Source organism: Solenopsis invicta, chromosome 16, assembly GCF_016802725.1.
Source record: "Solenopsis invicta isolate M01_SB chromosome 16, UNIL_Sinv_3.0, whole genome shotgun sequence".
Lineage (NCBI taxonomy): Eukaryota > Metazoa > Arthropoda > Insecta > Hymenoptera > Formicidae > Solenopsis > Solenopsis invicta.
In genome coordinates, this window is record NC_052679.1 from 11,091,309 (window position 1) to 11,105,436 (window position 14,128).

The following is a 14,128-nucleotide window of genomic DNA, read 5'->3' on the forward strand; positions in this document are numbered from 1 at the left end:
TTGGGTTAGATTAGATTACGTGATTGGTGGTGTCCGATCGGGTTTGTGCGCATCTGGGACCCTTCCCATGAAAACAATTTATTTTATAAAATTAATTAATTTAATTAATAGACACATTCCACTTACAAATAGATATCTTGAAACGAGGTCTATGTATTGCTCCCTCTACATGAGTTTGCGACTTTCCACACGAAGGGAGGTCCACCCCATTCCCACCCCCACCCGTCCACCCCCCGCGCGCCGAGATGACTGATATTTTAACCTGTACAATCGCTAACTTTAACGATTGATATCTCGGTTCGTGTGGCCAAGCGACACTTTTTTTTTGCCAGATTCGTTAGTTTCATGTGAAAACGCATCGAATGAGCCTAATTTCATCAAAATCGGTGAGGAAGACCGTCTCCTCCAGTATTACCAAAATTTTTATAAGGGGGTTTATAATTTAATTTCAGATACTCGCTATTCCAAGGCTACGATCTTCGCTAAGATCGGATGCAAAACAATAATACAAAGAAAGTTAATTTTACTAATCTACATTTTTAATGTGGTTAGTGTCTGAAATATCTTATGATTCTGAGACATCTGGTATTTTTGATGATTCGGAGACATCTGAGACTTTTCTGTGATTGTCTCCAATAAAATATTTATTGTCACAAAGACTCCGTTGTTGACTATCCTTACATTTATTAAGGAATACGGTAATGTCTCACGTCAAGTTTTATTATTACCTGTAATTGTGAGAAAAACAGCTCACAAAGTATATTTTCTTATTGCCAAATAAAAACTTTTTATTTTTAAAACTACAACTTATCTGATATATCAAAGGCTTCGATCCGATTCCTTTCAATTAAGCTTTGGAATATTTCTGAGATGTCACCGATCAAAACTGAGGTTACATCGGCCGGCTGTCAAAACCATAGACATAGGATCTATAGACCGAGCATTTGAGGAGTGGAGGCGTGAAAAACTAGAAAGAGATAGCAAACTTTAGACCACTATTCTGTCTTTGTCTAATGACGCGCGTGGGGAATCTTCACTTGTTTTTTTTTTTAAATATTTTGACGTCTACAAACATAATAAAGAAATTGATAAATTTAACATTAATAAAACTAAGAATAAATAATTTATTTACTGAAAAGAAACATGCTTTTAATCAAGCTCCATTGATGGATCATAGAAATCAATTGATTCGTATTCTCTTAGAAAAGTTTTTCACTCTTCGTATACATCATTATGCTGCTTCTAAGAATAACAAAATTAGACGAATAAGATCTAAATTCACAAAACTTATTTTATTTAAAAATCAATAACATAAGGCTTGTTTTCTATTCCTGCACTAGACTGCACTGGAACGTTTCTTCTTGCTTTCACTAACTTTCAAATATATATCTATTTTATTTTAAGTGCACACTAATTCAGGGAGTTCAGGAACAGAAAACAAACGGATATATATATAGATATATATAAAGTTAATTTTTTTATTACTGTTATGCCAGGTGCTTTAAATGTTTATTCAATATTTTATTGTTTAAATTTTAATACACAATTTTACATTATATATAATTCTATATTTTGGCACTTTTTCCAATGCTTTTCAATTCCCCTTCATTCTTTATTCACATTCACTTACATTTTTTTTTCTTTCCCTAACCTTACAGAGAGTTTCGTTACTTTTACTGTACCCCCAAGCGCGTCATTAGACAAAGACAGAATAGTAGTCCAAAGCAGGCTATCTCTTTCTAGTTTTTCACTCGAGAACTTTACCCCCACTCCTTGAATGCTCTGCCTATAGATCCTATGTCTATGGTCAAAACATAATTTACTAACGCTACGATACATTCATGATCGCTGACCATTGAACTATACTCTAAAGCTGCAAATTCATGCAGCGATAAATCGCTGGCGACTTGGAAGAAGTGGGGGAAAAGTAACGCCAGCGTCAAGTTTCTGTCGCTTTTCTCCTAGTACATATTCATGTGGCGACAAATCGCTAGCGACTAAAAATACAATAAATATAAAAAAAAGTATTAAAAAGGTATAAAATAAAATAAGTATTATTTTTATTAAAAATAATACTTATTAATCTGTAATTATTAACTAATAATTTACTGAGTTGATTGCAAAAGGCGCAATAGGCGTTTAGTGTCAATAGGCGCAATCACCCTCAGTAAATTATTAGTTAATAATTACAGAGTAATAAGTATTATTTTTAATAGAAATTGAAAAGTGAAGAAAAATGAAAGTGACAATACGTTCAAATAAGGTGTATTCTGCTGAATGCGCAAATATTTTGGGAACAGCAGTAGCAAGAGCAATTAAAAAGCGACGAATAGTGATTACAACTGCTATAATGTTGGAATTGCAAAAAACACAAGAGAAACGGCATTACAAAAAGAAGCAGTATTGGGTAGCTCCATACTTAAAAGACCGTCAGGATCATAGCTTTTTTCACGTATCCGTTCCTAAACTAGTATTTGAAGATTCCATACTGCTCACGATTGTGTCGACTTGTCGCTGAAGTTCAACCAAGTTAAACTTCTGACGATTTGTCGACGGATTCCAACGGATTCAGCACAAGTATGTGTAGAAGGGAAAAGTCGCCAGCGATTTATCGTTGTATGAATTCGCACCTTAACTGGAATGGGCATTAGCCGCCAGAACTAGAGTGACTAGAGTCCTATATAAAGAGAGAAGCGACATTGATGTCCGAAGCTCTGATTGCTAATCTAATTGACACTTGATTGGCTAAACGAGCAGCCATATTGTGACCACAGCTGTTTGCAGAATGATACGAATGGTGTTTGATAACGTTAGAGCGGTCCCAAAATGGCCGTGGAGGACTCAATTGGATACTGAAGGTTGTGGTAGGGGTTCGATGTCGCTTCTCTCGTTACCAGATGTATGCATAAGTTTTTTCCGGTTTTTTGATTAAAAAAAAACACGTAATTTTCAAGGGAAATTAATTTTTTTTTTTTAATTGGCCATCGGCTTCTACACATTTCGCCTATCTTTCAGGTAATTTATGAATACCATGCCAGAAAAATTGCTTGTCTTTTGTGGCAAACCATTTGTCGAGCCATTTTCCAACTTCCTCGAAATTGCTGAAGTGCTGCTCTGCGAGCGCGTGCCCCATTGATGCGAAGAAGTGATAGTCAGATGGCGCCAGGTCTGGGGAGTACGGCAGGTGCGGAAGGATGTCCCATCCAAGAGATTTTAAGGTGTTTTTCACTGGTTTTACTGTATGAGACGGCGGATTGTCGTGTAACAAAATCACTTTGCCATGTCTTCTGGCCCATTCCGGTCGTCTTTCGATTAATGCGTGGTTTAAATTAATCATTTGTTGGCGATAGCGTTGTGCATTAACGGTTTCGCCGGGCTTCAAGAGTTCATACACAATACCGCTCTGGTCCCACCAGACACAGAGCACGGTCTTCTTGCCGAAGCGATTTGGTTTTGGTGTTGATGGACCGGCTTCGCCAAGTGAAAGCCACGATTTTTTCCGCTTCGGGTTTTCAAAATAAATCCATTTTTTGTCACCCGTCACAATTCGATACAAAAATGATTTCCTTTCGTGGCGTTGAAGCAACATTTCACAAGTGAATTTGCGATTTTCCATTTGACGTTCATTCAAATTGTGTGGGACCCATTTACCGAGTTTATTGATTTTTCCCATTACTCGTAAACGTCTGCTAATTGTTTCTTGTAATACATGTAATGCTTCTGCTAATTGCCGTTGAGTTTGAGTTGGGTCATCATCCAATAATTCCTGCAATTGCTCGTCTTCACATTTTTGTGGTCTACCAGAGCGCTTACTGTCTTTTACATTGAAATCACCACTTTTAAATTGTCGAAACCATGTCTCACATATTCTAATCGATGGAGCGTGTTCACCATATGTTTCTACCAGCAAACGATGACTTTCAACAGCCTTTTTCTTTTGATTTAATAAAAAAAGCAATGCGTGCCGCAAATGTTTTTCAGGCACAAAACTCGACATGATCACTGAACAATAAAATAAAGACGCTAGTTTTTGGCAGACTCAACTTGTGTGTTTGTAGTTCTATGTCAGACGAACAAAATGACGTATGTGTCAAATTACCCAGATAGCACGCAATATATATGATAAATATTAATAAACGTTTATCATAAATATTTTTTATAAATATTATAGAAATATTTTATAAATATTTTATATATATGACGAAAAAGATTATAAAAATCTTTATCTAAAATATTGTTAAAATATTTATTAAATATTTATGATAAATACAAATAAAATAATTAGTGGTATCGTTACGTAGCTTTTCTTATTCTTTTTTATACTGTTTTAATGTATATATAATATGTAGAGGAGAAGAGGGTAATATGTCACCCATTTTTATTTTATTGAACCATTTTGTTTATAATTAATATTTTCTATTGAAACTTGAACGATTACATTCGTCAAAATGTTGTTTGACAGATTCTAGGCTCAAAATAATGAGATATTTATTATTTAGGACGTGATTTATAAAAATCTAATGCTCTGCATAATTGGTGGCAGAAAAAAAGTGGTTGTAATATGGCTATCTATAAAAATGATTTAAAAAAGTTAGTTTAGTTTAGAAGAAACACAGTATCTTGTTACAAAATTATGTATTTTTAATTTTCCATTGTTTAGAATTTTTCTAATATAGAATTTTCTTGCGTTCAGTAACTTTAAAAATACAATTAGAAATTTAGTTAGAAATGTCATTTTATCCCTGTTTAACATTAAACAACAAGCATAAAATAATGTTTTTAATGTTTCTAAACACCGCTCTTTAGAATGACGATCGATTTATTGAAGAAATATTTCAATATAAAAATTTTGCTTAAAAAGCCATATTAATAAAATTCCATGTTATTGTTTTAACTTTGTATAACTCAAAATGTGTATAGCTGAATAAAAAGGTAAATAATAAAAAAAACACTCAAGTGTATGTATATTCGTGTGATAATACACTTAAGTTTAAGAATAATGAGAAAGTATGAGTAATTAAAGGTTAAAGGTGAACCTTGAAAAAGTTTAGAAGTGCTCAAAAGTAAAAATGCCTTATAACAATTGTCACTTATTATGTATTGTTATATTAATATCACTAAAAAACGGCGGGCTACTAAATGAATAACTCCATAAGCAATTGTTAGAATACGTCATCTAATAACGGAGATAATAAGGGTAACCATATTGTCGACAGTAGCCATAATACCCTCTTCTCCTCTACTATCGGTTCCTTTTTACTGTGCTTGTTTATACCAAACACTTGACACACGCGTACTATTATAGTAATTTTCTATTAAATTATCTTAATTTCGGCAATAAATTGAAAAAATAGTATACTAAACTGGTACAATATGAATCAAGATCATTAAATATATTTATCATGTATACACGCATCGTCGAAAGTAAGATTTAATAGAAAGTTACGAGTTATAGTACGCGTATCAAATGCTCGATGTAAGCTAGGCCACTATCTTAAGTTTCTGGTCTGTTCTTTTCAACCGCATTTGAAGTGAGACTGAAAAGAACATACCAATAGCGTCACGTGAACGATCTGTGGTCGACCGGCGACCGGCGACTGAGCAGCTACTTCCTGTTCCTGTTGAGCCACGTTGAGCGAGCCATGCCGAGGTGTGTCTATTATCTATAGAATAGATCTTTGAGACCCTTAAGTAAATTGAGTATAATCCATTAGTAATCCTTGAGGAGGTTTAGTACATTAAATAGGCGGTGTATGCCGGATATATATATTCCTCAAAAAATTAAATTTATGAGAGTTGTGGCGCTTGAACTTTGTCTGCCGGCGGCGTTTTTATTGATATCTACGCACGAATTAAGTCTTAGAACATGTGAAAGGAACCTTTGAATACCTTTCCCCGCTAACATCTAACCGAGTATGATAAGAATTGTCTATGTATATTAATATTGTAATTATAAAATAATAAATAAAATTAAAATTAATTTATAATTTTCAGTTGGATTCTACTATTCCCAATCAGTGTACAATGTTTATTTTAATATTTAAAATACACAACAATAAATATTTAAAAAATATTGTTTGCTGATGCAATTTTTAATACTAAAAAATTTCATATAAATTTAATAAAAAAAGTAAAATTTTACAAATCTTTATCATAATAATTAATAAACATTTTCAAAATATTTACCATATTATTTATCATAATAATTAATAAACATTTTCAAAATATTTATCATAATATTTATCATAATAATTAATAAACGTGTTCCAAACATTTACCATAATATTTATCATAAATATTTTTGAAACGTTTATGATAAATATTTATGATCAGTCCAATCTACGGCCACAAAAACATTTATTAAATGTTTATGATAAATGTTTATAAAATATTAAAATAAATATTATAAATATTTAGTAAATGTTTTATAAATATTTTGCTATTTGGGTAATACGCTGCGTACTTTTCGCTGGCGCCATCTCTTAGTGAAACCGGAAAAAATTTATGCATACACCTGGTATATGAGACTCTAAACGTGACGAGAGAGAGCCATTTTGAAGGGCCACCTCTTTTTGTCAGTACAGTCACGTTAGAAAGTTTTGCAGTACCGGCACATGAGGATAGATAAACGAGCAACTTCAGTGACATATATAAATAAAATTTATTCTTTATATTTAACACTTTCTGTAAAAGTTAATTTCTTCCTCGTTTCCACGAATTCCGTTACACGCTGTATCAACATAAAAACAAAGAAGAAATTTAACTTTTGAGTAGGAATGTAAGGTGATGCTGACGCATGCGTAGAGGACGCTTCGAAAAAGAAAGGTGGGCCCTCGCATCATGCTTTTTCTATTACGTTTTCCGCTTACGGACGTGATATGGCAGCGCCCATTCCAGTTAGATTATAGTTCAATGTCGCTGACGCAGCATCCGATTATAATAGTCATGAATGTAAAAACAACTAAGAACAAAATGTGAATCCTAGAATCGGACCCCAGGCATACCTGGCACAAACGTAAAAAAATTGACTGTTTTTTAAAGTAATTGAAAAATTTTTTAAATCAAGTACATCCAGCGCACCCAGCGTGTTTGATTCTATCCATGGGAAAATTTTCCAAACTGAGAAGTCGCTATCTTTCTACATACTTACAGTTCATGATTAACGTAACGACCAATAAGCTCTAGTCGTTTCATTGGCCTAGTTTACACCGAGTACTTGATACACGAACTAACTAGTAATTTTTTATTAAATTATTGTAATTTCGGCAATAAATTTAAAGAATACTATATTAAGCTGGTACAATATGAATCGAGATAATTAAATATATGTATCATGTATACACGCATTGTCGAAAGTAAGATAATTTAATAAAAAGTTACGAGTTAGGGCCACTTGCTCCAACGCCGATTAACTTAATTGCTGATTAGTCTATCGAAATTGACCGATCGTATTTGTCGTTAAGTAAAAATGACAAATGCGGTTGGTCAATTCCGATAGACTAATCAGCGATTAAGTTAATCGACGTTGGTGAAAGTGGCCCTTAGTACGCGTATCAAGTGCTCGGTGTAAACTAGGCCATTAATCATAAACTGCGAGTATGTAGAAAGTGGTGATTTCTCAGTTTGGAAAATTTCCCCATGGACAGAATCAAAGTCCTTGGGTGTACACCCATGGAATTTGATTCTGTCCATGGGGAAATTTTCCAAACTAAGAAATCGCTATCTTTGTACATACTCACAGTTCATGATTAACGTAACAACCAATAAGCTCTAGTCGTTACATTAATCATAAACTGCGAGTATGTAGAAAGTGGTGACTTTTCAGTTTAGAAAATTTCCCCATGGACAGAATCAAATTCCATGGGAGTATAGTTGTGAGCTAAAAGGTTGCAACACATTTTATTCGATTGTTTTTGAAATGTAGACTTGCTCATCAAACGGCGAACGTCATTGGTTCTTACCTGTGGATCCAATCAATTAAGCATCAAACTATCTACCATCAAAGAAAATGTGTTGCAACCTTTTAGCTCACGACTATACACCCATGGAATTTGATTCTGTCCATGGGGAAATTTTTCAAACTAAAAAGTCGCTATCTTTCTACATACTTACAGTTTATGATTAAGGCTGAAGTCCCAGGAATTGCTATTTTTCGCGTATCGCGTAACCAATCAACTTTATAAAAAGGCTCAACAAAAGACGCAAAACGCTTCTGATTGGTTACGCATTACGCGATACGCGGAAAATATCAGTCCATGGGACTTTAGCCTAACGTAACGACCAATAAACTCTAGTCGTTACGTTAATCATAAACTGCAAGTATGTAGAAAGTGGTGACTTCTTAGTTTAGAAAATTTCCCCATGGACAGAAACAAATTCCATGGGTGTACACCCACGGAATTTGATTCTGTCCATGAGGAAATTTTCCAAACTGAGAAGACGCTATCTTTCTACATACTTACAGTTCACGATTAACGTAACAACCAATAAGCTCTAGTTGTTTCATTAATCATGAACTGCGAGTATGTAGAAAGTGATGACTTCTCAATTTGGAAAATTTCTTTATGGACAGAATCAAAGTCCAGGATAGCGATCATGTAACTTTTTCTCTAGGGCGGAAAGGTGAAAAGTGAAATCTTTCGCCATTAAAGTTAATGGCGAAATTTTTCACTTTTCACCTTTCCGCTCTAGGGAAAAAGTTACATGATCGCTACCCAGGGGGCCTATTCTCGAAAAATATCGCATACGAAAATACTAGGGAACTCTATAATATTTGTAACGTATACTATAGTATTTTCGTATATTTTTGTATGCGATATTTTTTGAGAATTGGCCCCCTGGATGGGATCCAATAGCGCACGGTGCAATAGCCTACTAACCAATCAACTTAACTTATCTAACCCAAACAACGGAAAAACTCTAGGCATCGGTTGTGAGTGGTGGTGGGCTATTGGTCCCGTGCGCTATCGGGATTTGCCCATATCGGGGACGCGGTCGCACCCCTACTCTCTCGACTGCCTTTCTTGCGGAATTCGGCAGAGAAAAGGACCAATTCTCCCCCAGTTGGCAAGGCAGAGGTCTCGACTCCAAAGCCGGCTTAACTTGCCCCAATCCACTGGGAGAGATATACCGCTCGCTCTCAGAGGAAGAGGAACCCGCCCCCTCGAATCTTCATCCCCCTCTCAATCGGAATTGTCGCTCCTGTACAGCTCTCCTTCGAGCTGTTCGAGAGCGAACAGCCGGTCTACGGCGTCGCAGGCCCCGGGCCCGAGGCGTAAAACGCGTTTTTGCATAAAGAAGAGAAGTCCCATGCGCGACGCCCGTGACGCATCTGGACAATCACAAACGTTAACCTCCACAGTAATCTGTTTGTTAAAAGCCTGTGGGCACCCCGCTTGACAATCCGTCGTCTAATGACGTCAAGGAGGAACCCCGGAACACTAGTTCCCTCTTGCTGGTCTTGGGGTATCCGATCCCCCTTGTACGGTAAGGGAGGCAAATCTTTATCTATATATTCATAAATAGAGTCTTGTTTTTCGAGGGGAACCTCGCCTTAAGGGATACTACGGGCCGGCGTCCGGGGACCACCGGCCCGAGACGGACCTATGGACAAGAACAAATACCACATGTGCCGACCAAGGAAAACAAAAAACAAAACCCAAATGCACGCGGTTAAGCGCACATCCGGGATAACCCACGATCGACACGCGCCCGACTGTGGCCGGGTGGCCGAGCCTCCCAATTCAGACAGGCACCCAGAAATGAACGCCCAAGCTGAGGCCTCGGCGACGACCAACGCTCCTCACGACGATGCCACCGCGCTAACGTAGCATGTCCCCGCGGCAAGACGTTAGCAATACCGGTGTACGGGCTGCTCCTAAGCCCGAGAGCCCGGTATACTCGGGCTAGCCAAAGCCATCGACAACCAGCGGAACAACACGTGGGATTTAGCCCCAAACCAGAGGATTGCCCCAAGATTCAGCTAGGAATATGGGGATCCGTCCCCCCTGCCACGACAAACACAAGATGTTAAACACATACATGCTCTATCAAGGCATCTAAGCAAAACGCAGCAACTCAGATGCTGCCCACTTGATTTTTTATAGAGGTTGACTTCTCGCAGTCCGGGTGGTGAAACCAAAGCCCCCGGTCTATTCCACGCCATGAAGCGAAGGATGGATTACGGTGGGTTCAACTCAGACATCAAGGTCGTTGAAGTCCCTGTATCTGGAAACTTTAGGAGTCCCCAGTAATGAGTATTGGGAACCGCAGGGACGCCAATTCCTGTATACAGACTCGATCCACAACCTCCAGATCGACTCTGTACTCTTACGGAATCTCATCATGTCTATCATAGCCTCCCTATTTTTTGCAAGTAACACTAAATCGTCCCCGTATGCCAACACCCATATTCTATCCTTCCTTACTTTTAATCCTCCTATTCCTCTTTTTTCTAAATATTCATCCAATTCAGCAATATATAAATGAAATGGCGTTGGACTCAGTACACATCCCTGTCTTACTTCTTTCTTTGTCTTGAACTCTTCCGATAATTCTTCCTTCGTCCTAATTGCTACTCTATAAATTTATTTTAACCTCTCTATTATTCTTCTATTAATGCTTTTTCTCTCCAAAACTTTCATATTCCTACATCTTATTCTCATCAACGCTCTTATAATGTCGTTTACAAGATTCTGTGTAATAAGTGCGATGTCACATATATAGTACAGACGAAAAGACAATGGAAAACGAGAACGAAAGAACACATTAATAATAATAGACTTGATTCATCTAAACATTCCGTGGTCACTAATCAGAATAAGTGCTAATCACTCTTTTAATTGGGAGAAAATTAAAATTCTTGACACCAAACCGAATTTCCATAGAAGACTAATTTCGGAAATGATATACATTAAACAACAAATAAATGGATTAAATTCACATAATGACACAGAACTTTTACATGAATCTTATTTTTATTTACTTGACTCGTTCTAATACAGTTAACCCTTAAATACACCAATCCTGTAAAATACGTAAACATATTTTCGGGTCTACAAGACTTTTTCAATTTCGAGAAGTTATAACTTTGGTTTCAATCAACATTTTACAAGAATGTTATTTTTCAAATGAAAATTCAGAATCTCAGAAATATGTGACTACATAATCGGCATTGCCAAAAAATGATTTATTGTTAAGTTATAAAAAAAAATCATGAAGTAAAAATGAGAAATTGTTCAAAAATCTACTTTTTTAAAAAAAAATCATATCTCCGCAACAAAAAACGTTTAAGGACTTTCAAATACGGCGTTTTAAAGCTAAAAAATAAAAAAAAATTATGGTATTGTTATTCTTTTCAAAAAATACAATTCCGCAACAAGGAGAATATGAGGTATTTTTGGGTGTTCAAAAATCTATTTTTTTTTTTAATTTTATCTTTGCTACAAACAATTTTTAAAGACTTTACAATGCGACGTTTTAAAGCTAAAGAGTTATACTTTCAAAAAAATTGTCACTGCCATTTCTATTAAAAAATATATTTATGTAACAAAGCAAATATGAGATATTTTTGATAAACTCAAGGTGTCTAAAATTAAAAAAATGATGTGTTTTATAATATATTTTGGACCCTACGCAGAAGTCGCCTTTTTCATGGCATTATAGTATTTTAATTTTAGACAGAGTAATATACTCAAATGGACCTGTTTGAACGTATTTTGTCCAATTTTTTTTACATAAGATAGCTCAAAAAAATTTTACTCGCACACTATGTGGGTCGCATTAATCCTAACAAAACTTTGCTGCCGTGCCGTTTGAATTCTAGTTAACAAAAATTGATCAACCATATCAATCAAAAAAGATTTCAAACTATTTTTACGTTCTGGTCTAAACTTCCTATCTGATCTCCCTTCTTCACACAGTGAGTATTTGAAACTTTATATGGGGTCTCTCAGACCTACTTATATGTTTAAGGTTAAAAATACACAGTAAGGTCCTAAGCAAAATGGTTGACTTATAATTTTAAGACAAGTTTTACAACTTTAGTCTTTGTTTTTAGTAACGTACAATAACTGTCTTATGTCTTAAGTCTTAAACTAAAAAAAGATTTTGTACCTAACTTAAGACTTGAGACACAAGACAGTTATTGTGCGTTACTAAACGCAATAATTTAAGTAGTAAAATTTGTCTTAAAATTATAAGTCAACCATTTTACTTAGGCTCTAATGATACTCATTTAAACGCTCTGCCTCAGTCGTACTTCGTTTGTTCTGACAGTAAAAGCTGGTCTACAATGAGTTGCAACGCGTAGTTGCAAATAGCGAGTGGCTAATTGCTAATCGCAAATTGTAAATTATTTCAACGTCTAATCTATATGAATGTTAAGATTATTGGTCAAGGTGCAAATTGAAAGTTTAATTAAACGAGATATGTGAGCACCGGACGTTCAAGATGGACGGGATCCGATAGCGTACAGTGCAATAGCCCACCAACCAATCATGTTGACTTATCTAATCCAACCAACGGAAAAAATTTAGGCATCGGCCGCTGTGAATGATAGTGTGCTATTGGTCCCGTGTGCTATCGGGATCTGCCTGTTTAAGATATCATTACCGAGAATTGTCATATTACAAATCACATTTGTCGTAATTCTTGCCGCGCTTTGCCACGCTTTTTCAATTCACTTTATAGATTCCAGGGGATCGATCATGAAACTTTTTCTCTAGGGCGGAAACGTGAAAAGTGAAAATCTTTACCATTGAAGTTAATAGAGAAATTTTTCACTTTTCACGTTTCCGCCTTAGGAAAAAAGTTTCATGATTGACCCCCAGGTAGTGCAATTGCCAGTTGCTGTCGCCAAAGTTAAAAGTTGACCAGCTCTCGTTTGGCAACCGCGATATTCTCTTATCATCGGAAATAGCGATAGGTGCCATTCTTTGAAACTGGCGACGGAGCATTCGCAACTTATTGTAGAACAGCCTTAAGATCACTAGCCGATGACAAACGCCCACATATTTTTCATTTTATCATTATTTGACACGTCTACCAAGTAAGTTAATTTATATATCACGAAATTAGCTTATTATTTAATAGATCCATCATTTACGTACAGATAACAAACGTGGCAAAAACTGCGCTTGTCGAATTATATATGAAGTTATAAGATTTTAAATAAATTTTCTACGTTTGTATTGTATACTTATTAAATAGATTTAAGGCCAATAAACGAGCAATAACGGTTGTCATATATAAAATATTTATTCCGTTATAAAGTCAATGGGACGTTTCGGACTTATATGATAGCCACCTGTCTGCGTTGTTGCTGCAATGTTGCCGAAAACAAAGGGCATTAGTTTTCAGCAAATTTAGAACAAGGTGTTTGCCTCATTTGCCTTTGGTTTGGCATCACACGAATTCAGCACGTTTTGCTGCCAATATACTGTCAACGGTTTATCGCTATACATAAAGAGCAATGTGAGAGCAAGTTGCTAACAACTGAGTCATAAATTTCAGCGAAAATTCAACATGTCGAAAACAGTTAAATATACGTTTTGTACTTTTATTTATTTTAAATATGTAAATTCTTTCCGTTAAATTGTCACCACCCTACCGAAAATTTGCGATTAAAACTGATAAAAAAAAAGTAATCCAAATTGATCGGGATTTCTGCACCGAAAATACGGTATTAAGACCAATTGAAAATAAAATTGAAAACCATATAGATTTATTAAAACAGAATACATTAATGTAAACGTAATTTTAAAAAAGGTAAAAAAAGGCGCTTATGTGTGTGCGCGCGCTTAAAAATCTTTATTTTTTCAATCAAAACAATATGTATTAATATTTTCTACAAAATCTTTTATTCAAACCTAAGTGGTATTTCCTTAAAATAAATGTCAAAAAATGATATGCGTTTATTTTAAAAAATGTATGAAACCTTTAAAGTGCGCCTATTTAAAAAAATTAAAGAAGAAACAGTACAAAATAAAAAAATTTTATTGAAATAAAAAATTTTTAATCCACAAAAACATGGCGCTGCTAGAGATAGTAACAATTAGGTTTTATAGAAATTATTCAATTACTTTTCCTATATAGCAGTGTTTTTGTACAATAAAAATTTTTTACAAAC

The 14,128-nt window shown here is 35.3% G+C and overlaps 1 protein-coding gene across 2 annotated transcripts in view; it reads left to right on the forward strand.

The window, feature by feature from the left end:
* LOC105204433 (Bardet-Biedl syndrome 5 protein homolog) overlaps window positions 1-14,128 on the forward strand; it is a 101,892-nt gene that overhangs the window by 8,291 nt on the left and 79,473 nt on the right. Inside the window, exon 1 of one of the 2 annotated variants that reach the window (XM_039458687.1) lies at window positions 11,502-13,536. The exons of the other annotated variant lie outside the window; for it this stretch is intronic. The gene's annotated coding sequence lies outside the window, so the exon portion shown is untranslated. Of the gene's footprint in view, window positions 1-11,501; window positions 13,537-14,128 lie in introns of those variants that run through there. 2 annotated transcript variants of the gene reach the window in all.